Source organism: Stegostoma tigrinum, chromosome 8 (genome assembly GCF_030684315.1).
Source record: "Stegostoma tigrinum isolate sSteTig4 chromosome 8, sSteTig4.hap1, whole genome shotgun sequence".
Classification (NCBI taxonomy): domain Eukaryota; kingdom Metazoa; phylum Chordata; class Chondrichthyes; order Orectolobiformes; family Stegostomatidae; genus Stegostoma; species Stegostoma tigrinum.
Genome location: NC_081361.1, coordinates 92,592,617 through 92,617,112, shown reverse-complemented (window position 1 = coordinate 92,617,112; position 24,496 = coordinate 92,592,617). Strand labels below are relative to the sequence as shown.

Sequence of the window (24,496 nt, the reverse complement as noted above, 5' to 3'; positions counted from 1 at the left end):
CTCCACAAATTTTTTTGTTCACGAGATGTGAGTGCTGTTGTCTCAGCTAGCATTTATTGCTAATCCTTAAGTGCCCAGAGGGTAGCTAATAGTCAACTATACTGCTGTAGGTCTGGCTCCACATCTCAGACAAACAGAGTAAGGATGGTATTTTCCTTTCCTTTAGAGGCAGTAGTGAACTAAATGGGCTTCTCCCCCACAGTAATTCAAGCTCCACCATGGTGGGATTTGAACCTGAACCTCCAGGACAGTGCCTGGTTAGCTGGGTTGATAAGCTAGTGATAATACCACTAGGCCATCGCTTCCCCATGCTGCGAGAGCTGCTGAGTTTCTCCAGTATTTGCTGTTTTTATTTCAGATTGCAAGCATCTGCAGTATTTTGCTTTTACTGAACTAAAACTTTGATCTATAGTGTCAGCATTGTGTTTGAATATTGCAACATACATTACAAAGAAAAACAGGCCCTTCAATCGTGTCCAACACTCCCAATGACTGGGGCACCACAACTAGAACCTCATACGCTCACCCACAGCTCTATCCTTGCTGCAGAGGGCAGTGGAGGCCACGTCTTTGAGTGTATTCAAGACAAAGATGGCGAGGTTCTCAATTGGTAAGGGGTTCAGGGATTATGGAGAGAAGGCAGAAGAGAGGGGTTGAGGCTCGATGGGCTGAATGGCCTAATTATGCTCCAGAATGTTACAGTCCTATGGACTGCTAAACAGGTCATTGACACAGGGAATCACGTTCACCAACCTAATGAACCTTCCAAGTCTCAGCACAAAGTGTCAGTCAGCCATTCTAGCCTGAGGCGAATTGACTGGACCCCTCAACTGAACTGCACACAAATTCTTTTCCAGCTTGGCTCACTGAATGGCAATTCATTTGATCCTGGTCTATCCCAGGGCTGCTGAGCATTGAGAAAGCAAGAGACAGGATGATGTCTGAGGTACTGAGTTGCCCGATGACCAGGTCCCTGAGGGGAGAAAGTCTTCTCACAAATCTCAGGACTTGAGCATTGAAGCTGTTCATCTGATGATAAAGGCAGTCAGGGGCTAACACGACTCAAGTAGGTGTTTGCCTCACTGTTCCATCATCAGACACTAACTACGTGGCAGCTGCAGAGGACAACTGAAGTATCTAGTTTCTTTTTCCTTTATTCGTTCACAGGATGAGGGCCTTGCTGCCTGGGCAGCATTTATTGCCTATCCCTAATTGCCTAGAGGGCAGTTAAGAGTCAACCACATTGCTGTGGGTCTGGAGTCACATGTAGGCCAGACATATAAGGATGGCAGTTTTCTTCCCTAAAGGGCATTAGTGAACCAGATGGGTTTTTCCAAAACATCGACAATGGATTCATGATTATCATTAGACTCTTAATTCCAGATATTTATTGAACCCTGGTCCCGGGACATTATCTGGATCAACAGTCCAGTGATAATACCACTAGACCATTGCCTCCCCTTATTAAAAGTAAAGTTAAAGCTGCCATTTTTCACCAGACCTGAGGCCTGCTCTCTCATTAGGGAGAGATGACTGCTGTATAGTCATTAGACATAGACATTAGGACTGGGGGCAGACTTGGTGAATCAGTTTGCCTTTCTCTGTCAGACATTTGGCTTTGGTCCTAACTCCACTCTCACCTGCCTCCCCCTCCCCATAATCCAAAACTTTTGTCTATCAAAAATCTCACTCATCCTCAAATAAAAATCAATGAGTTGCTCAACCTCCATTGTCTTCTGGGGGATCAGAATTCCACAGATAAATGACACAGTGTATCTGTGGAATTCTTTACCAGAAAAAGATTATTGAGGCTGGGGCTTTTAGAATATCTAGGGCTGAGGTGGACTGAAGTTAAGGTTTATGGGGAAAACACAGGAATGTGGACTCGAGAATTATCAGACCAGCCAGAATCTCATTGAATGGTGGAACAGACTTGATGGACTGAATGGCTTGTTTCTGCTCCGATCTTTAAAGTCTTTGACAGAACAAAATTCTTCTGATCTTCATCTTAAAGGGGAGACCTGTGACTCTCAAGCTGTTTCCCTGAGTTCTAGTCTTCCCCCTAAACAGCAAATATTATCCAACCTATCAAGTTCCCTCAGGTTGTGTTTCAATAATATCATCTCTCGTTCTCCTAAATTCCAATGGGTAGAGGACCAATCAGTTCAATCTTTCCTTTTAAGATAAGCCCTTCATTCCAGGAATGAGTCTAAACCGCTCCTAATGCAATTCTATCTACAAACAGTGTCAGTTCTACAGTTCTTTCATTTTCTAATCTGTACATGAGACGCAGGCAACTCAGGCAAGGCTAGAATTTGTTGTTCATCCCTAACTGCCCCTTAAGAAAGTCTTCACAAGCCACTTTTTTCAACAGTTGCTGCCAATGTTGTGTAGGCACACCCATATTGTTTCACAGGTCAGGCTTGGCAACAGTAAAGGGCGGCACAGTGGCTCAGCGGTTAGCAGTGCTGCAGCGCAGTGCCAGGGACCCGGGTTCGATCCCACCCTCGGGCGACTGTCTGTATGGAGTCTGCGTATTCTCCCTGTGCCTGCATGGGCTTCCTCCCACAGTCCAAAGATGTGCAGGTTAGGCAGAATGACTATGTTAAATTGCGTGTAGCGTTCAGGGATGTGCAGGCTAGGTGGGTTAGCCTTGGGAAATGCAGGCTTACAGGGATAGGGCAGAGGGTGTAGGTCTGGGTGGAATGCTCTTCGGAGGGTCAGTACGTGCTAAGTGGCCTGCTTAAACACTGTAGTGATTCTATGAATATAATTTTAAGTCAGGAAGGTATAAGGCTAGGTGGGGAACTTGCAGGTGATGGTGCCCCCATATATCTGCTGTCCTCGTTCTTCTGCTAATAAAGTTTGTGGATCTGGAAGGTGCCTTTGAAAGACTCTTGACAAGTTTCTACAATGTATATTGTATGTGGTAAATGCGATTTGCCAGTGGAGCAGTTTAAGAAGGTAAGGGCTACTATGTCTTAGGTAACATCAAGCTTTTTGAGTGTTGTTGCAATTGCTCTCATTCAAAGAAATATCACATCCCTGACTTGCACTTTGTAGAACTTTGGGAAATTACTTACTCCAGAATTCTCAGCCTTTGACCTGCACCACTCCCGCACATCCCAGATGTCCAAGTTCTTTAAGGACCGCAACTTTCCCCCCACAGTGATCGAGAACGCCCTTGACCGCGTCTCCCGTATTTCCCGCAACACATCCCTCACACCCCGCCCCTGCCACAACCGCCCCAAGAGGATCCCCCTCGTTCTCACACACCACCCCACCAACCTCCGGATACAACGCATTATCCTCCGACACTTCCGCCATTTACAATCCGACCCCACCACCCAAGACATTTTTCCATCCCCTCCCCTGTCAGCTTTCCGGAGAGACCACTCTCTCCGTGACTCCCTTGTTCGCTCCACACTGCCCTCCAACCCCACCACACCCGGCACCTTCCCCTGCAACCGCAGGAAATGCTACACTTGTCCCCACACCTCCTCCCTCACCCCCATCCCAGGCCCCAAGATGACATTCCACATTAAGCAGAGGTTCACCTGCACATCTGCCAATGTGGTATACTGCATCCACTGTACCCGGTGCGGCTTCCTCTACATTGGGGAAACCAAGCGGAGGCTTGGGGACCGCTTTGCAGAACACCTCCGCTCAGTTCGCAACAAACAACTGCACCTCCCAGTCGCAAACCATTTCCACTCCCCCTCCCATTCTTTAGATGACATGTCCATCATGGGCCTCCTGCAGTGCCACAATGATGCCACCCGAAGGTTGCAGGAACAGCAACTCATATTCCGCCTGGGAACCCTGCAGCCATATGGTATCAATGTGGACTTCACCAGTTTCAAAATCTCCCCTTCCCCTACTGCATCCCTAAACCAGCCCAGTTCGTCCCCTCCCCCCACTGCACCACACAACCAGCCCAGCTCTTCCCCCCCACCCACTGCATCCCAAAACCAGTCCAACCTGTCTCTGCCTCCCTAACCAGTTCTTCCTCTCACCCATCCCTTCCTCCCACCCCAAGCCGCACCCCCAGCTACCTACTAACCTCATCCCACCTCCTTGACCTGTCCGTCTTCCCTGGACTGACCTATCCCCTCCCTACCTCCCCACCTACACTCTCTCCACCTATCTTCTTTACTCTCCATCTTCGGTCCGCCTCCCCCTCTCTCCCTATTTATTCCAGTTCCCTCTCCCCATCCCCCTCTCTGATGAAGGGTCTAGGCCCGAAACGTCAGCTTTTGTGCTCCTGAGATGCTGCTTGGCCTGCTGTGTTCATCCAGCCTCACATTTTATTATCTTGGAATTCTCCAGCATCTGCAGTTCCCATTATCTCTGATTACAAACATGGACTGCTTCAGCATCTGAGGAGTTGTGAATGGTACTCAACACTGTGCAGTCATCAGCGAACATCCACATCTTTGACCTTATCATGGAAGCAGGTTCATTGGTGGATCAACTTTGGGCGTAGGTCACAGTCTATATCCCATACCCTGGCATGGATTAATACTTTGTGAATAATGTGTGCACTTTCAACGTATTCATTTTAAATCTCTTTGCATGCCTTTTAAATGGATTGGTTAATCAAGAAATGTTCATACATAGCCATTCAGGGTGGAATATTTCTGAGGCTCTGCATTTCTTCCATGTTACTGCAACATCTTCTGCCACGGCTAGCATTAAATGATTTTCTATAGCATTGCTCATGGTAGTCTTGATGCTGGAGCCTGGCTATAATGTTCACAAACATACAAAGAAAAAGAATAAGCCACTCAACCCTTTCTGCCTGCTCCACCATTCATACTAGCAACTGTATATTCCTGCAAATTCACAGTAATCTTTCATCCACTTGGTCATCAAGAACCTATCTACCGCTGTCATAAAAATGTTTAAAGATTCTGCATCCAATGCCTTTTGAGAGGGAGAATTCATATCCCTCAGAGAAGAAATTACACTTTGCTGTTTTAAGTAGTTACCTCCTTATTTTTAAAATTATGACCCCTAGTTCTAGATTTTTCTACAAGAGAAAATATCCTTTTGACATGACCTGGTCAAGTTCCCCCAGGATGTGATAGCGTTTCAATTAAGTTGCCTCTGACTCTTCTAAACTCCAGAGGATACAGGCCCAGCCTTTCCTCATAACATAATCTTCTCATTCCAGGTATTTCTCTAGCAAACCTTCCCTGAACATTTTTTATCCCCTGTTATTCATTAACAGGATGAGGGTGTCACTGAGATAATAAAATGTGAGGCTGGATGAACACAGCAGGCCCAGCAGCATCTCGGGAGAACAAAAGCTGACGTTTCGGGCCTAGACCCTTCATCAGAGAGGGGGATGGGGTGAGGGTTCTGCAACACATCCCTCACACCCCGCCCCCGCCACAACCGCCCAAAGAGGATCCCCCTCGATCTCACACACCACCCCACCAACCTCCGGATACAACGCATCATCCTCCGACACTTTCGCCATTTACAATCCGACCCCACCACCCAAGACATTTTTCCATCCCCACCCTTGTCTGCTTTCTAGAGAGACCACTCTCTCTGCGACTCCCTTGTTCGCTCCACACTGCCCTCCAACCCCACCACACCCGGCACCTTCCCCTGCAACCTCAGGAAATGTTACACTTGCCCCCACACCTCCTCCCTCACCCCTATCCCAGGCCCCAAGATGACTTTCCATATTAAGCAGAGGTTCACCTGCACATCTGTCAATGTGGTATACTGCATCCACTGTACCCGGTGTGGCTTCCTCTACATTGGGGAAACCTAGCGGAGGCTTGGGGACCGCTTTGCAGAACACCTCTGCTCGGTGTGCAATAAACAACTGCACCTCCCAGTCGCGAACCATTTTAACTCCCCCTCCCATTCTTTAGATGACATGTCCATCATGGGCCTCCTGCAGTGCCACAATGATGCCACCCGAAGGTTGCAGGAACAGCAACTCATATTCCGCTTGGGAACCCTGCATCCCAATGGTATCAATATGGACTTCACCAGCTTCAAAATCTCCCCTTCCCCCACCGCATCCCAAAACAAGCCCAGTTCGTCCCCTCCCCCCATGCACCACACAACCAGCCAAGCTCTTCCCCTCCACCCACTACATCCCAAAACCAGTCCAGCCTGTCTCTGCCTCCCTAACCTGTTCTTCCTCTCACCCATCCCTTCCTCCCATCTCAAGCCGCACCTCCATCTCCTACCTGCTAACCTCATCCCACCTCCTTGACCTGTCCGTCTTCCCTGGACTGACCTATCCCCTCCCTACCTCCCCACCCATACTCTCCTCTCTACCTATCTTCTTTTCTCTCCATCTTCGGTCCGCCTCCCCCTCTCTCCCTATTTATTCCAGAGCCCTCACCCCATCCCCCTCTCTGATGAAGGGTCTAGGCCTGAAACGTCAGCTTTTGTGCTCCTGAGATGCTGCTGGGCCTGCTGTGTTCATCCAGCCTCACATTTTATTATCTTGGATTCTAGATAATAGAATATTAATAGAATAGATAATAGAATATCTGCAGTTCACATTATCACTGAGGGTGTCACTGGCTAGGCAACATTTATGGCTCAGGAGAGTTAAGAGTCAATCCTAATTGCTGTGGGTCTGGAGTCACATGTAGGCCAGACGAGGTAAGGTTGGCAGTTTCCTTCCCTAAAGGACATGAGTGGACCAGATGGATTTTTCTGTTAATCGAAAACGGATTCATGGTCATCATTGGATTTTCAATTCCAGATATTTTATTGAATTCAAATTCCACCATCTGCTGTGGCGGGATCTGACCCTGGCTCCTCAGAATGTTACCTGGGTCTCTGGATTAACAGTCCAGTGATAATACCACTAGGCCATCGCCTTCCCCAATGCTTCTAATGCACTGACATCCTTCGGTACATACGGTGACAAGTACTGTAAATAGTACTCCAGAATGCAGTCTCACCAATCGCCTGTACATCTGAAGCATAATCTCCATACGCTTGCAATTAACCATAACATTCTATTAGCTTTCCTGCTTCATGCACTGGGGCACCCAGAACAGTTCGACCAGCCTGTCTCGCTAAAGCTCTGCACAAGAGATTGTGATCTACAAAGCACATTTTCAGGTCTCCTGGAGGCAAATTACTGATCAAGGTTCCTGGCAGGGTATAAATTTCTGGCTTCTATCCACCCAGATGAGGCAGGGGTGCGGCTTTTCAGAAATCAGGGAACCAGCAGGAAATGAATTAATCTTTCTTCTGTTTATGTTTCAAATGTAGTTTTACAATTTTAGTGAGTGTGATATTTCAGGTGTGACTTATGGAATGAGATCGATCGAGTCACACACATCATGTCCTGTTAATCATTATTTTCATTATATATTCCCTTGAGTTTGCAAGATCTAACCAAGGTGTTTACGACAGGACAAATGGAAAAACATTAATAGCCTCTGGTAGAAGGATGAGTAGGACAATGAAGTGTCACCTTCAAATATTAAACACAGGTCATTTGATGTGATTTCTGGAAAGACTTCCCACAGAGGTGTGAAAATTTGGAATTCTTTCCCCAAAGGAATGTTAAAGGATCCATTCAGTCCAGACTCCCAGGAACATCATGGACGTCCTCACTGGAAAACACTGTCCTTTATACATAAGGTCTAATTCCCTTGACATTTTGAGTGCCTTGTTCGAAAAACTGAGGAAGGGTCACCAGACCAGAAACATTAACTCTGATTTTTTTTCTTCACAGATGCTGCCAGACCTTACTGAGCTTTTCCAGCAACTTCTGTTTTTGTTCCTGATTTACATCCTCCGCAGTTCTTTCGGTTTTTAGAGAAATCTACCTGAAGTACACTATTACCAGTGCAGGCTGACGTTCCCTTTAGATGTACCTTAAATCGGAATATGAACTCAATTTAAAATGGTTACAGGCATCATGTCAATGAAAGATCAGAGTAACGTGCACAGCTGAAAGTCAAGATTTCCTGACATGTCAGTTAACTGATCATGTCTAATGGAATGATATTCAGGCGCACAGACTATTTTGGAAAGCTGATGTAGAAGGGCAGTGACAGCTATCTGATAGGAATGTTGACCCTGGTACAGATTGGAGGCTGACATTGCCACTATTCATTTCTCTCATGACATGAGTCCACTTAAATGAGCAACAAAGTCATAAGACGTCAGCAGATTATTTACAAACGTTTGTTTTCAGGAACGTAACATTTGTTTCACATTATGACTCCCTGTCCTACTATGTTTTAACATTAAAATTCTTATCCCCTCGTTAATGTTCCTCTATTGGCTCAACCCTCCTGGTATTTGTAACCTCCTCCAGCCCTACAAGGCACGGAGAATTTTGCGTTGCTCCGATTCTGAATGTCCCCAATTTTCCAATCCTTTCCATTGCTGGCCATACTTTGAGCTGCTTCGGCCCTTGGATCTGGAATTATCTCGCATAATCTCACTAGTCTTCTACCTTCTTTCTTTCAGGCGCTCCTCAAAACCTATCTCTTCGGTGAAGAAATTTGTGCAACCATCCTGCTGTCTCCCAGTAATAAATGCTGTCTGATTATGCTCCTGAGAAGCACTTTGGGATGTTTTATTAAATTGGAGGGACTAGATCATTGTAAAAGGACATTAGTGTACCAGATGGGTTTTCCTTACAAGTAACAATGGTTTCACTGCTAATTCCAGATTTTTAATCTAATTCAAATTCCACCATCTTCCATGGCAGGATTCAAGCCTGAGTCCCCACAGCATGACAAGGATTTCTGGCTTGATAGTTTGGTGATAATACCGCTAGGCCATCACTTCGTCATGGCTCATCACAAAGTAATGGACCTTTTGCTAAGTTGTTAAATGGGAGCTGGTGATATAGTGGTAATGTCATTGAACCAGTACCCCAGAACCCCAGGCTAATGTTTTGGAGACAAACACAAAAAATGCTGAAAGCTCTCTGTTGGTCTTGCAGCTTTTGTGGAGAGAGAAGCAGAGCTAATGTTTTGAATCTGGTACGGCTATCCTTCATTTCAGTTTTGAGTCACCCTGGGTTGGAAACATTAATTTTGTTTTCTCTCCACTGATGCTGCCAGACCTGTTGAGCTTCTCCAATATTCCAACACACAGACTCACCAAAGAGCAATGTGTTTGTTTCAGATTTCCCAGCATCCATGTGTTTTGCCTTTATTCGAATGTCTAAGGTTGTTGAGTAGATTTGTAGCTCGGGTTGTGGATGCTGTGGTTGGTTCGCTCACCGAGCTGGTTCATTAGTTCACAGACATTTCATTACCCTGCTGGGTAACTTCATCAGTTCAGCCTCCAGTGAAGCGTTGTTGTGTTTTCACAGTGCGTTCATCACTGACGACATGCTGAAACTACTGGACCTATGCCTTGTGACCCACCTTACCTTTAATGGCCCAAATCTATGAACAAATCAATGGGGTACCCATGGCGGTCACCTATCTCCAGACTAATAGCAGAAACAGTGACGCAGAGACTAGAAAGCACAGCCCTTCTGCAATTCCAAACCAAACTATGGATCCGATACGTGGACGACGCTTTCATCAAAGTCAAAAGGACTAAACTAGAGGAGACGCACCAACTAATAAACAACACAATGACCGGCATCAGATTCACCAGGGAAGAAGAATGGACATCTCTCATTCCAGGATGTCACGATGCAATGCAGGGCCTATGGGGAATTTCTGACAAAGGTACACAGAAGGGCCACCACACACATGGATCAAGTCCTGAATTTCAACAGTAACCACTCCAACATCCTCAAATGAAGTTTAAGTGAGCAAAAACAACATTGCAGCAACCCAGAACTACACCAAAACAAAGGAGAATACCTCTACCAAGTATTTAAGGGCAGCGGATACCCGAACAGCTGGATCTGACAATGCCTAACACACGAACAATGACAGGAAGATACAGTACACCCCATTACACACTAGTGACGTTACCGTGCATCAAGAACATATCCGAGCTGACACAAGACTCCTACGACCACTGGGCATCAGAGTGGCACACAAACCTACGTCAACTGCTGACTCAAACCAAAGACCCCATACCCACTTTGGACAGAACCAACATGACATATAAGATTCCATGCAAGGACTACGACAAGTATTACATTGGACAGACAGGAAGGAAACTGGCCGCAAGAATACATGAACACCAGCTAGCAACAAAAAGACATGACCAATACTCTCATGTCTCCATTCACACGGATAAGGAGAACCACCAGTTCAAATGGGACAATATTAAAATCCTCGGTCAGGCCAAATCGAGACAAACACGGGAATTTGTAGAGGCTTCATTCTCCACTAAGAAGGCCATCAATAAACACACAGAATTAGACCCTCATGTATGTACACACCACTGCGAAGAAATACCGGAAATGAGGTAATCGACTCCAACGGACCCAGAGTTTAAATACCAGATGGGAAAACACAACCGCACTTCATTGGAGGCTGCATTTATTCTAATGTGCTAGAAACATGGATTTGAACCCAAATGGTATAACTGGAATTCAATTAAAAGCTGGTCTAATGATAACCATGTAACTATTGTTAATTATTATTAAAAACACCTGGTCCACAAATATCCTTTAGGGAAGGAAATTTACCATCCTTATAATAAAACAAAGAACAGCGATGCTAGAGATCTGAAACCAACAAAAACAGAGAAACTCAGCAGATTGAGCAATATCCATGGAAAGAGAAACAGAATTGACATTTTAAGTTCAGTGAGCCTTCTCCAGAACCATCCTTACCTGGTCTGGCCGACATGTGACTCCAGACCCAAAGCAAAGTGGGCAATTAGGGATGGGTAATAAACGCTGACTCTCAACTGTTCCCTGTACAGTTAGGGAAAGGCAATAAATGCTGAGCCAACAATACCCATAGTCCATCAATGAATTAAAAACAGTTGTTGGAGTCTCTTTTTCAGACTCATCAAATTAAAATTTAGCTGAAACATTCAATATTTTGGCGAAAGGTCCATTACTTAGCAATGAGTCATTAGGAGGTGATGGCCTGGTGGTATTATCGCTAAATTATCAAGCCAGAAATTCTTATAATGCTCTGGGGACCTGGGTTTGAATCTCCACAGAAGATGGTGGAGTTTGAATTTGATTAAAAATCTGGGATTGGGAGTCTATGAAACGATTGTCACCTGTAGGAAACCCACCTGGTTCAGTGATGTCCTTCAGGGAAGGAAACTGCCATCCTTACCTTGTCTGGCCTACATGTGACTCCAGACCCACAGCAATGTGGTTGAGTCTTAACAGTCCTGTGAGCAGTTTGGGAATGGGCAATAAATGCTGGCCTAGCCAGTGGTGCCCACATTCTGCGAATGAATAAAAAAATGTATCAAATCCACCCCCACCTTTCTGGAATTTTTTGGTTCGACAAGCAGTTCCCAGAGCTACCCACACACAGACCCAAACATTCCCAGTGCTTTTTCATATAATCCCTACAGTGTTGAAACAGGCCCTTCAGCCCAACATGTCCACACCGACCCTTGGAGCAATCTACCCAGGCCCAACCCCCTATAGCCCAACTAATCTGCACATCCCTGAACAAAATGAGCAATTTAGCGTGGCCAATTCACCGAACCTGCACAGCTTTGGACTGTGGGAGGAAACCGGAGCACCTGGAGGAAACCCATGCAGACACGGGGACAATGTACAAACTCCACAGAGCCACTCACTCAACAGTGGAATCAAACACAGGTCCCCGGCGCTGTGAGGCAGCAGTGCTAACCAGTGTGACATTTATTTATCTGTGAGCCCAGACATTGTGTTTCAGCAGGTTACTTGACTTGCAAGGTATCCCAGTCCATGGCAATCATATCCTCAATAAACAATTAAATGGGTTCACTGTCCAACATAAGTCAGTGGGAATCCCTTCCCTTGTCCCCACAAAGTCCAGTTCAGGTCTGTGTGCCTCCTCTTGAGATTAGCTAATGTGAGCACAGACTTACAGTCATACCTTGAATCAGAAGGTTCATATAGATCAATTAAAGGTTGCCTTTACTGTGTGGTGCCCCTGTCCAGAGTCTGCAACGCAGAATCCAGGGCTGACACCTACAGTATCGTGCAAGGGGAGTGCAGCACTGACTGAGGTCTATCACTGGCTGGAAAACTACAATGAAAGATTTATCTGCAGTCTCATGTGGATGAAGAAGACCAAACAACACAATTGGAAGAAGAGCGGAAAAACTCTCCCCGGTGTCCAGTCCAATATTTATCTTTTGACCAAAATCACAAACAGAGAGTTTGAGTTCTGAGGAAGGGTCACTCAACCTGAAACATTAACTGTCATTGCTCTCCACAGATGCTACCAGACCTTCTGAGCTTTTCCAGCTATTTCTGTTTTTGTTTCTGATTTACAGTATCTGCTGTTATTTTGGTTTTTAATCATAAATGGAGAGTTATTTGGTCAACATTTATACCTCAAATCAATCCAGCAAAATCTGTTTATCTAGTCATTTTGTAGAACTGCGCTGTGCATAAAATAGCCGGGGTTGTCTATAAAGCAGCTTCTTTGGCACACCTCAAGGAGTATGATACTGAAACCAGTCACCGGACTCAAAACATTAACTCTGTTCCTCTCTCTCCACAGATGCTGCCAGACCTGCTGAGATTCTCCCACACATTCTGCCTTTGTCTCAGATCTCCAGCATCTGCAGTATTTTGTTTTTACTGAGTGTGATAGTTGCTACGTGAATGCCAGTTCTTCCCTTCTTCAATTGGAGCCTTAAGAGAGGGACCTCAAAATGCAAACATTTTAAGAGTTGCAATCAGAGATAATGGGGACTGCATTTGCTGGAGAATCCAAGATAACAAAGTGTGGAGCTGGATGAACACAGCAGGCCAAGCAGCATCTCAGGAGCACAAAAGCTGATGTTTTAGGCCTAGACCCTTCATCAGAGGAACTCTGTTATCTTTTAAGAAGAAACTTGTTATCTTTTAAGAGTTGCTGTGCCTGACTTGTATATGATGAGAGATAACATTCCTTAATGCACAGCACTCCTGTTCAATGTAAAAGTTAAACAGCTCAGAAAGATCTGCAAAGGAATTGTGAAAAGCACTGCTTTGCTACAAAACTTACTTTGGGTAGCAGACTATATAAATGAATGGCCTGGTCCAGACAAAGGTGGTGTTATGCATCATAGAAGGTTTAAACAAACCAGTTTATTGGGGCAGCTAAGCTTCATACTCATCGTCTACTAATAGTTAATGTGTAGGTGATGCATGCACAGTAACAATAATGTTCTTGAGAATTTGCTGTCAAGGATTGTGAAACTTTTCTCTGGCACACCCAATTACAAATACCCTTTTACTTCTTTCCACAATCCCTACAATGGTCTTCCCATCTTCAAGTCTTTTGTCACTATAAATATTTTTCAAAATTTGTTTATGGGATGTGTTTGTCACTGGCTGGGCTAGCATTTCTTGCCCGTCCCGAGCTGCCCTTGAGAAGGAGGTGGTGAGATGCCTTCTTGAATCGCTGAAGTCCACCTGCTTTTGGTTGACCCACAATGGTATTATGGAGGGAATGCCAGGATTTTGACCTCGCAGCAGTGAAGAAGCAGGAATATATTTGCAAGTCAGGATGGTGAGTGGCTTGGAGGGGAATTTGAACGTGGGTGGTTCTACCATGTTTTTGCTGCCCTTGTCCTTCTAGATGGAAGTGGTTGTGGGTTTGGAAGGTGCTGTCTGAGGATCTTTGGTAAATTTCCTCAGTGTATCTTGTAGCTATTACACACTTCTGCTGCTGAGGGTCGGTGGTGGAGAGAGTGGATGCTTTTGGGTGCGATGCCAATCAAGCGGTTGCTTTGTCCTGGATGGTACCAAGCTTCTTGAGTGTTGTTGGAGCTGTCCCCATCCAGACAACTGGGGAGTATTCCATCACTCACCAGTATTCCTAGCTTCTCATTTGCTCTGTAGACACAGTACTTATATGGCTAGTCCAGTTCAATTTCAGATTGATGATAACCCCTTGGATGTTGATCATGGGGATTTATTAATGGTAAAGCTATTGAATGTCAAGGGGTGATGGTTTGAGTCTCCCTCATTGGGAGATGGTCATTTATTTGCATTTGTGATATTATATTATATTATTTCAGCATACAGCTAGATATTGTCCAGGTCTTGCTGCATTCGGACCTAGACTGCTTCAGTTTCTGAGGAGTTGCAAAAGGTGCTCAGCATTGCACAATCATTATCAAACATCCTCAGTTCTGACTTTATGATAGAAAGAAGGTCATTGATGAATAAACTGAAGATGTTTGAGCCTAGGACACCAGCCTGAGGAAGTCCTGTAGAGATGATCTGGAACAGAACAATAGCCAGTTTCTCTGAAAGTAGAGTCACAGATAGACAGGGCAGTGAAGATGACTTTTGGCACACTGGCCTTCATCAGTCAGGACACTGAGTATAGAAGTTGGGAAGTTATGTTGCAATTGAACAGGACGTTGGTGAGGCTGCACTTAGTGTCTTGTGTTCATTTTTTGTCACCTTGCTATAGGAAGGATGTTATTAAACTGAAAAGAGTGCAGAAGACATTTACAAGAATGTTGCCAAGACTCAAGGGACTGAGTTATAGGGAGAGGTTGGACAAGCTAGAACTTCTTTAGAGTTTAAGAGACTGAGGGGGGATCTTATAGAAGTGTATAAGATCATGAGAGACATAGATGGGGTGAATGCACTCAGTCTTTTTCCCAGGGTTGGGAATCACTCGAGAGCATCAGTTTAATGTAAAACAGGGAAGAATACATGGGAACATGACGGGCAACATTTTTATACAAAGGGTGGTACGCGTATGGAATGATCTTCCAGCAGAAGTGGTTGAGGTAGGTACATTACATTTAAAATGCGTTTGGATGAATACACGGATAGGAAAGGTTTAGAAGAATATGGGCCAGGTGCAGGGAAATGGGGTTAGTGTAGATGGCTATTTTGGTCAGCATGGCCCCATTTGGGGTGAAGGGTCTGTCTCCATGTTCAAGGACTCTATGAGTCCATGACTCATTGATGCCCCACTCGGTCAAATACACCCTCGATGTCAAGGGCTGTCATTCTAACCTTCACCTCTGGAATTCAGTGGTTTGGCCATGTTTTGAACCAAGGCTGTAACAACATCAAGAGCTGAGTGGCCCTGGTAGAACCCAATTGAGGCATCAGTCAGCAAATTATTACTGAGCAGGTGCTACTTGATAACATTACTTATGCCCCCTTCCATCATTTTACTGATGATCGAGAGAAGACTGATTGGGGAAGTAATTGACTGGGTTGGATTTGTCCTGCTTTTTGTGTACAGGACATACTTGGGAAATTTTCCACATTGTTGGGCAGATACCAGTGTTGTAACTGTACTGGAACAGCCTGGCTCGGGGACAGGCAAGTTCTGGAGCACAAGTCTTCAGTCCTATTGCCGGAATATTGTGAAGGTCCATGGACTTTGCAGTATTCAGTGTCTCCAACCATTTCTTGATATCACGTGGAGTGAATCGAATTGGCTGAAGACTGTAATGCTGGGGACCACTGGGGGAGGCTGAAATGGATCATCCACTCAGCACTTCTGGCTGAAGGTTGCTGCAAATGCAACAGTATTACTTTTTGCACTGATGTGCTGAGCTCTTCCATCATTGAGGATGGGGATATTTGTGCAGCCTCCTCCTCCTCCTCCAGTGACTTATTTAATTGTCTGCCATCATCCTATGGCTGGATGTGGCAGGACTGCAGTGCTTAGATCTGATCCATTGGTTGTGGGATTGCTTAGGTATATCCATCACTTGCTGCTTATGCGGTTTGGTACGAACGTAGTCCTGTGTTGTAGCTTCACCAGGTTGACACCTTATTTTCACGAATGCCTGGTGCTGCTCCTGGCATGCCCTTCTGCACTCTTCAAAGAACTTCAAATAACTGTACTCGTACTATACCGTGTTTTAAATGTAATAGCATCTCAATTATTTCTACATTTCTATGCACTGAGGGATATCAATACTGGTCTAGTAATAAAATATTTGGAGCATCTATTTATATCACAGAGATTATCACAGAAATTTTCCTCGGGCATCTCCCATCAATTGCCATGATTTTATCCACACTTCCCAAGATTTCACACTACTGCTAAGCACCCATTCCTCCTTACATTCTCTCATCTCTGCCTCATCTGAAACCCTTCTCTACCCCTCCAGTCCAATGCAGCCCGAATTGGGCTCTCATGTTCACCCTCTGTAGACCTGAGTCAATCTAAACTCTCACTAAGCCAGGTCTTATTCTCCCATATCCCTGTGCTTCCAGTCTGGTGCAGACACCAGTTTTAAAATTCTTATCTTAATGTTTGAATCACTTTGTGGCCTTTCTTTGATTCTGTAACCTCTTCCAGATCTGCAACCCTCCCAGAAAACTTAACATTTCTCCAAATCTAGCCTCTTGCACATCTTCAGTATCCTTCAGCCCATCATTGCTACCTGTGCCATCCAGGTCAAAAGCTATAGAATTCTCACCATAAAAATCTCCACCATCCAAGCTCTCTCTCCCCATTTGCTACAGTTTATACCAAGCACCTAGTCATCGACACCAACATAGCCCTTTGTGGAATTGGTGAAATTATCTTTGATAATGTCCCTGTGTAGTCGCTTGGGTTATCCCCCGCCTCCACCATGTTAAAGATAATGTTTCAACCGCAGGACTGCCTGAGGAGGTTGAAGAGTAATGTATGCTCTTTAACTCACCTGGCTTTTCCCATTGTATTTGGTTACGAGCTGGAACCTGAGAGATGGTGTGAAGGTGGAGCAGACATGTGAGGAACAATAAATAAAAAGAGTTTAGCTGCAATAGCCTAGCAACAGGGCCAAGCTGAATGGACCAGCTGGACTTGCCCTCCACGCCAGATTTTTATTTTCATATTAACAAGTGCCAAACAAATCCAAGTTGTTGTTAGAACAGTTTAATACATCAAAATGTGATGTATACATATTGCTGTACATGGCACAGCTTCAATTAAAGAACACAGTGAGATCTGATCAACTACCTTCTCAAATGCCTTAGCCCAGGTGTACTTTAAATTAAAGAAAAAGATCAAATATTTTCAACCAAGTCTCATCTCCCAGGTCCATTGTAGGTCAGAGGAAAAGTAGGCTATTCAGCCCATCGAGTCTGCTCCACCACTCAATAAGATCATGGCCAATCTGATAATCCTCAATTCCACTTTCCTGCCTTTTCCCCTTAAGCCTTGATTCCCTTACTGATTAAAAATCTGTCTATCTCAGCCTTGAATATGCTTAATGACCCAGCTTTGACATCTCTGTGGTGAAGAATTCCACAGATTCACTGGTCTCTCAGAGAAGAAATTCCTTCTCATCTCTGCCTTAAATGGGCAATGCTTTATTATGCCATCGGGCCCTAAGCTCCCCAACAAGAGGAAAGAACAATTCTGCATCTAGCCTGTCAAGTCTCCTAAGAATGTTTTATGTTTCAATTAGTTTGCCTTACATTTTTCTGCACTCCAATAAGTACAGGCCCAACACACTTAACCTTTTTAATTAAGACAGTCCCTCCATACCTTGTATCAGCCAAGTGAACCTTCTATGGACTGCCTGCAATGTTAAGATAATTTTCCTTAGATAAAGGGCCCAAGACAGTATTCCACCTCCTATCTGACTAATTTCAGCAAAACCTCTGCACTTTCATATTCCATTCCTTTGGAAGTAAAGGCCAACATTCCAATTACTTTCCCTTCCCTATTACATACTGGACCTGAATATTAGCTTACTGTGATTCATGCATGAACACTCTCAAACCCCTTTTTTCTGTAGCTTTCTGCAGCCTTTCTCCATTTAAACAATATTCAGCTCCTCTATTCTTCTGGCTAAAGTGCCTAAGTTCATATTTTTCCCACCTGCCAAGATTTTGCCCATCACTATGTCAGCCCCATCACTTGCATTCCACTCATTTTTGTAATCACCAAAAAAGCAACAGTACAATCACTTACCTCATCCAAGTCATTAATGCATATTGTATATATTTATGACCCAGCTCTGACCCCTGTGGACCCCTACTCCAGGTTGCCACACTGAAAATGCCTCCCTTACCTTAACTTTCTTTCTTCCTTTAGATAACCAGTCCTTGCTATTATACCACTTTGAACACAATGGCTCTTCAATCGCTAACATGCAATACTTTATCAAACACCTTCTGAATATCCAAATATATTACATATTACATTTACTCCTTCCCCTTTATCTATCCTGCTAGTTACCTCCTCAAAGAATTCTAGTAAATGTCAGGCATGATTTTCCCTGCATGAAGCCATGCTGACTCAGTGAGACTTCATAATGTTATGTATTTCTAAATGCTCTGCTATTTACATCCTTTATAATAGACTCTTAACGTTTACAAAACAGCTAAGTGACCCATAGTTACCTGCTTTTTGTGTTCTTCCCTTTTTAAATAAAGGTGTTACATTGGCAACTTTCCAGTCATCTGGGACTCTTCCAGAATCTATGGAATTCCGGAAGATTACTACCTGTGTATCCACTATCTCTGTTTATTTAGTATCATAGAATACTTGCCATCAGGTCCAGGGGACTCGCCAAACTTTAGCCCCATTAGCCTCTCTAGCACTTTCTCTCTCATGATAGTTATTGCGTTTATTTCTTCTGCTCCTTTTGCTCCTTGGCCTCTTGAACCCTGAGGTGAAGCCCCACCTGGCCGAGAAGTCAAGGCCGGGTGCTGATGGGAGGCTATGTACCAGCAAGGACGGAATCGGAAGACTGCTGTTCTGAACATTTTCTTCCCTCCTTTTTGCAATTTATTCTGAAAACCTGCAACGCTGGACTTTTAGCCTTCTCAGTTTTCCTAAGGACTGTAGCTAACGAAGCTGTACCTAGGAATCTTTACATAAGATGGCACCGTAAACGGTGACTTCTACACTTTTCACTGAATTTATTTGAGCACGTGACCACAAAATTTAATTGTAATTCTGATTGCTTCCAAACATATTCAGAAGCCAGCCAGCCAAAAAAAAAAGCTCTGGTATTGTAGAAAGACATTAAAACAGAACCATCGTGCATTTGGATTGTATGTTATTGTCTCCACTTGATGCTTAAATGAGTTTCCAATATCCTGCATCTAGGCACATCACCCAGTCGCAAGGCACACTGAGGGGCTACAACATTGTTGGAGGTGCTCGCTGTGAAATACAATGTTCAACCAAAAGTCCGACCTTGCCCACAGCACCGTCTCAAAGGAGAATAGGGCATGGGGTTGTTGGGAGGGGAGGTTCTGTGGGCTGCCCTAGCTAACCTATATCCCTTAACAAGAATCACCAAAGTAAAAACAGATGATCAGGTCATGATGACATGTTTTAGTCAATAGGAGCTGCCACATTATAACAGAGAATATAGCTCAAAATAAAAAAACTTCTTTGACCCTAACGCTCTTTGGGACATGAAAGGTGCTATGTAAATACACATTTTTTTAAAAACTATTTTGCACAGCACAAATTGAGCGAATCAATTCGAGGTTAGTAGACTCGGTCAGAGAAAGACTGCACAAGAAACGAAGCCGTTCCATGAGGTTTGGCGGACAGTTGTAGAACTGTCAATCAGTGGCAGGGGAAAGGCTGGGAGCTGGGTCGAGGTCACAGACGAAACATGGTACAGAGCGGGCAGCAATCTCCAACCCTGGATCTCACCGAATTCCGTTCAAAACAACTCATGGGAATGAGGTGAAAACTAGGACCGGACTCCAACAACTCCCAAAGTACCACACACCAGGTCGGGGTGGGGGGAGGTGTGGTGCTGCTGGCGAGAGATGGGAATCTTTAAATAAAGTCTGCATGCCTGTGTCTGAGTTTCCGAGTGGTATCAGTGTGCCTAGCGTCTGTGTGTTCCTGACTGTATGTATGTGTTGGAAGTTGTGTCTCTGAGTATGAGTGTATCTATTTTTGCGTGCGCCTGTCTCTGAGTGTTTGCGTATGTGTCTCTGACTGGAGTGTGTCTGTGTATACACGAGAGTGTCTGAGAGTATCTCTCTGACTGCGTGCGCGCCTGTGAGTGTGTCTAAGTGTGTGTCTGAGTGTGTCTCATTCTGTGTCTCTGTGTGTCTATGAGTGAGCGTCTCCGTGTGTCTGAGTGTCTCTGTGCATGTCTCAGTCTGTGTGTGTGTGTGTGTGTGTCACTGTGTTTGTGTGTGTCTCAGTCTGTGTGTCAGTATGTCTCCGTGAGTGAGTGTCTCCGTGTGTCTATGAGAGTGTCTCTGTGTATGTGTCTCAGTCTGTGTGTGTCTGAGTGTGTGTCTCTGTGTGTCTGTGTGTGTCAGTGTGACTCTGTGAGTGAGCGTCTGTGTGTCTGAGTGGGTCTGTGTGTCTTTGAGTGTGTCAATCTGTGAGAGTGTGTCTGTGAGTGAGTGTGTCTGTCAATGTGTCTGTGAGTGTGTGACTGTGTTTATACACGGAAAGAGAGTGGCTGTGAGTTTGTCTCTCGTGAGCGAGTGTGTCTGAGTGTGTCCCTCTCTGTCTGTGTGCAGCCACGGGGCTGCGGGGTTGCTCTCTCCCTTCCTACCCTGAAGGACCGCGGAGGGGTCCCCTAGACAGAACCCAAGGCGCTTTCTCTCCTCACTCACCTACAGTCTCTAACCAGACCCCAGCTCACACACAGACGCGTGAATAGGCTTTTAGTTCTTATTCCATCACCTCTCGTACAGAAACAAAGCTGTCAGCATTCTAAATCGCCAGCTTCCCCCTCTGCCCTGCCCCTGGTTTGAAAATGAATTTACCTTCCTCCGGGGATGAGTTTGGAATAAATCAGGAATGGGTCTTCGGGGCGAGCTGGTTAATCCGCGGAAGTCTTCAGAGTAAAAGGGGAGCGGAGCTGCTGCCTGTACCGGCCTGGGTCCACCACTTGACCAGACTCAATGTCGTTTGGGTAAAATTACGTCTCCCCCGTAGCAAGTTTCCATAAAAGTCCCGTTCGCTCACCGTCTACCGCATTCCAGGCGATCCGGGGCATGGTTCCTCCAGCTGTCGCTTGGAATATATTTGCTAGCACATGGTTCCTCACTTACTCAAATTCCTACCATCCCCTCCCTGCAACGGTGCCACCAAACCCTGCTCAGATGACTGCTCAGGGGAGGAGAATTCAGAAAATCCAATGAACTCACACCACCCTCCCCATTCAAACTCACCATTGCAAAGAAACTGCATTTGTGTGGTGTCTTACGGAGCAACCTTACAATAAATTCAAGATTTCTGGACTGTAGTCACTGTTGTAGTGAGGTCACCATGAACCTCCTGCCTCCTGGACCTCTCCCCTCCCCTGAGGTGTGGTGACCCTCGGGCTAAGCCACCCATCTTCAGTAATAGTTGTAGGAAGGAAATTACTAAGCTGGAGAGGGTTCAGAAGAGGTTTGCCAGGATGTTGCCAGCTGTGGAGGGTTTGAGTTATAAAGAAACGGCTGGATAAACTGGGACTTTTTTCATTGGAGTGCAAGAGGTCGAAAGGTGACCTGATAAAAATTGATAAAATAAATCGGGTTATAGATAGAGGTAATGGTAGGTGTTTTCTCCCTGGGAGGGGGGTTTCAAGACTGGGGTAACATTTTTAAGGTGAGAGGAGACAGATTTTACAAACACACGAGGGGCAAACATTTTTAGTCAGAAGGTGGTTCACCTGAGGAAGTGGTGGATGTGGGCACAACTATAATTTTTAAAAGACATTTGGAAAAGTACTTGGATAGGAAAGTTTTGGAAGGATATGGGCCAAGAGCGGACAGGTAGGACTGGTTTGGTTTGGGATTATGGTTGGCATGGACTGGTTGGACCGGAGGGCCTGTATCTGTGCTACCTACGCACTGTGTATGACTGTGTGATTCTATGACTCGTCATCAATCACCAGGAAGCACTCTTGCTCTCACCGACTGTCCGCGGTGTGTGATGGCAGCGTTTCCAGGTTGACACAACCTGTTTGTCCATCTGACTGTCTAGTATTTTGGGTGTAACTCTAATCAGGAGCATCTGGCTCAGAGACAGTTTCCTTCCATAAATTGGCATTAATGAACCAGATAGGTTTTTACAACACTCAACAATGGATTTGTGATCACCATTAGGCTCTTAATTCCAGATTTTTTTTTTCAACTGAATTCAAATTCCACCAGCTGCCATGGCAGGATTCAAACCCAGGCCCCCAGGACATTAGAGATAATGGGAACTGCAGATGCTGGAGATTCCAAGATAATAAAATGTGAGGCTGGATGAACACAGCAGGCCAAGCAGCATCTCAGGAGCACAAAAGCTGACGTTTCGGGCCTAGACCCTTCATCAGAGAGGGGGATGGGGGGAGGGAACTGGAATAAATAGGGAAAGAGGGGGAGGCGGACCGAAGATGGAGAGTAAAGAAGATAGGTGGAGAGGGTGTAGGTGGGGAGGTAGGGAGGGGATAGGTCAGTCCAGGGAAGACGGACAGGTCAAGGAGGTGGGATGAGGTTAGTAGGTAGCTGGGGGTGCGGCTTGGGGTGGGAGGAAGGGATGGGTGAGAGGAAGAACCGGTTAGGGAGGCAGAGACAGGTTGGACTGGTTTTGGGATGCAGTGGGTGGGGGGGAAGAGCTGGGCTGGTTGTGTGGTGCAGTGGGGGGAGGGGATGAACTGGGCTGGTTTAGGGATGCAGTGGGGGAAGGGGAGATTTTGAAACTGGTGAAGTCCACATTGATACCATATGGCTGCAGGGTTCCCAGGCGGAATATGAGTTGCTGTTCCTGCAACCTTCGGGTGGCATCATTGTGGCAGTGCAGGAGGCCCATGATGGACATGTCATCAAGAGAATGGGAGGGGGAGTGGAAATGGTTTGCGACTGGGAGGTGCAGTTGTTTGTTGCGAACTGAGCGGAGGTGTTCTGCAAAGCGGTCCCCAAGCCTCCGCTTGGTTTCCCCAATGTAGAGAAAGCCGCACCGGGTACAGTGGATGCAGTATACCACATTGGCAGATGTGCAGGTGAACCTCTGCTTAATGTGGAATGTCATCTTGGGGCCTGGGATGGGGGTGAGGGAGGAGGTGTGGGGACAAGTGTAGCATTTCCTGCGGTTGCAGGGGAAGGTGCCGGGTGTGGTGGGGTTGGAGGGCAGTGTGGAGCGAACAAGGGAGTCACGGAGAGAGTGGTCTCTCCGGAAAGCAGACATGGGTGGGGATGGAAAAATGTCTTGGGTGGTGGGGTCGGATTGTAAATGGCGGAAGTGTCGGAGGATAATGCGTTGTATCCGGAGGTTGGTAGGGTGGTGTGTGAGAACGAGGGGGATCCTCTTGGGGCGGTTGTGGCGGGGGCGGGGTGTGAGGGATGTGTCGCGGGAAATGCGGGAGACGCGGTCAAGGGCGTTCTCAATCACCGTGGGGGGGAAGTTGCGGTCCTTAAAGAACTTGGACATCTGGGATGTGCGGGAGTGGAATGTCTTATCGTGGGAGCAGATGCGGCGGAGGCGGAGGAATTGGGAATAGGGGATGGAATTTTTGCAGGAGGGTGGGTGGGAGGAGGTGTATTCTAGGTAGCTGTGGGAGTCGGTGGGCTTGAAATGGACATCAGTTACAAGCTGGTTGCCTGAGATGGAGACTGAGAGGTCCAGGAAGGTGAGGGATGTGCTGGAGATGGCCCAGGTGAACTGAAGGTTGGGGTGGAACCTTCAGTTCACCTGGGCCATCTCCAGCACATCCCTCACCTTCCTGGACCTCTCAGTCTCCATCTCAGGCAACCAGCTTGTAACTGATGTCCATTTCAAGCCCACCGACTCCCACAGCTACCTAGAATACACCTCCTCCCACCCACCCTCCTGCAAAAATTCCATCCCCTATTCCCAATTCCTCCGCCTCCGCCGCATCTGCTCCCACGATAAGACATTCCACTCCCGCACATCCCAGATGTCCAAGTTCTTTAAGGACCGCAACTTCCCCCCCACGGTGATTGAGAACGCCCTTGACCGCGTCTCCCGCATTTCCCGCGACACATCCCTCACACCCCGCCCCCGCCACAACCGCCCCAAGAGGATCCCCCTCGTTCTCACACACCACCCTACCAACCTCCGGATACAACGCATTATCCTCCGACACTTCCGCCATTTACAATCCGACCCCACCACCCAAGACATTTTTCCATCCCCACCCCTGTCTGCTTTCCGGAGAGACCACTCTCTCCGTGACTCCCTTGTTCGCTCCACACTGCCCTCCAACCCCACCACACCCGGCACCTTCCCCTGCAACCGCAGGAAATGCTACACTTGTCCCCACACCTCCTCCCTCACCCCCATCCCAGGCCCCAAGATGACATTCCACATTAAGCAGAGGTTCACCTGCACATCTGCCAATGTGGTATACTGCATCCACTGTACCCGGTGCGGCTTTCTCTACATTGGGGAAACCAAGCGGAGGCTTGGGGACCGCTTTGCAGAACACCTCCGCTCAGTTCGCAACAAACAACTGCACCTCCCAGTCGCAAACCATTTCCACTCCCCCTCCC

At 46.2% G+C, this 24,496-nt stretch overlaps 1 protein-coding gene across 8 annotated transcripts in view; it reads right to left on the bottom strand.

Moving 5' to 3' along the window:
• The window catches only part of nexn (nexilin (F actin binding protein)), a 98,536-nt gene extending 77,413 nt beyond the window's left edge, over positions 1 to 21,123 (bottom strand). For 5 of the 8 annotated variants that reach the window (XM_059648131.1, XM_059648130.1, XM_059648134.1 and 2 more), the window contains exon 1: positions 20,777 to 21,122. The gene's annotated coding sequence lies outside the window, so the exon portion shown is untranslated. Of the gene's footprint in view, positions 1 to 20,776 lie in introns of all 8 variants that reach the window. The other 3 variants (XM_059648135.1, XM_059648136.1, XM_048538605.2) reach the window with 2 other exon arrangements.
• Positions 21,124 to 24,496: the final 3,373 nt, after the last annotated feature.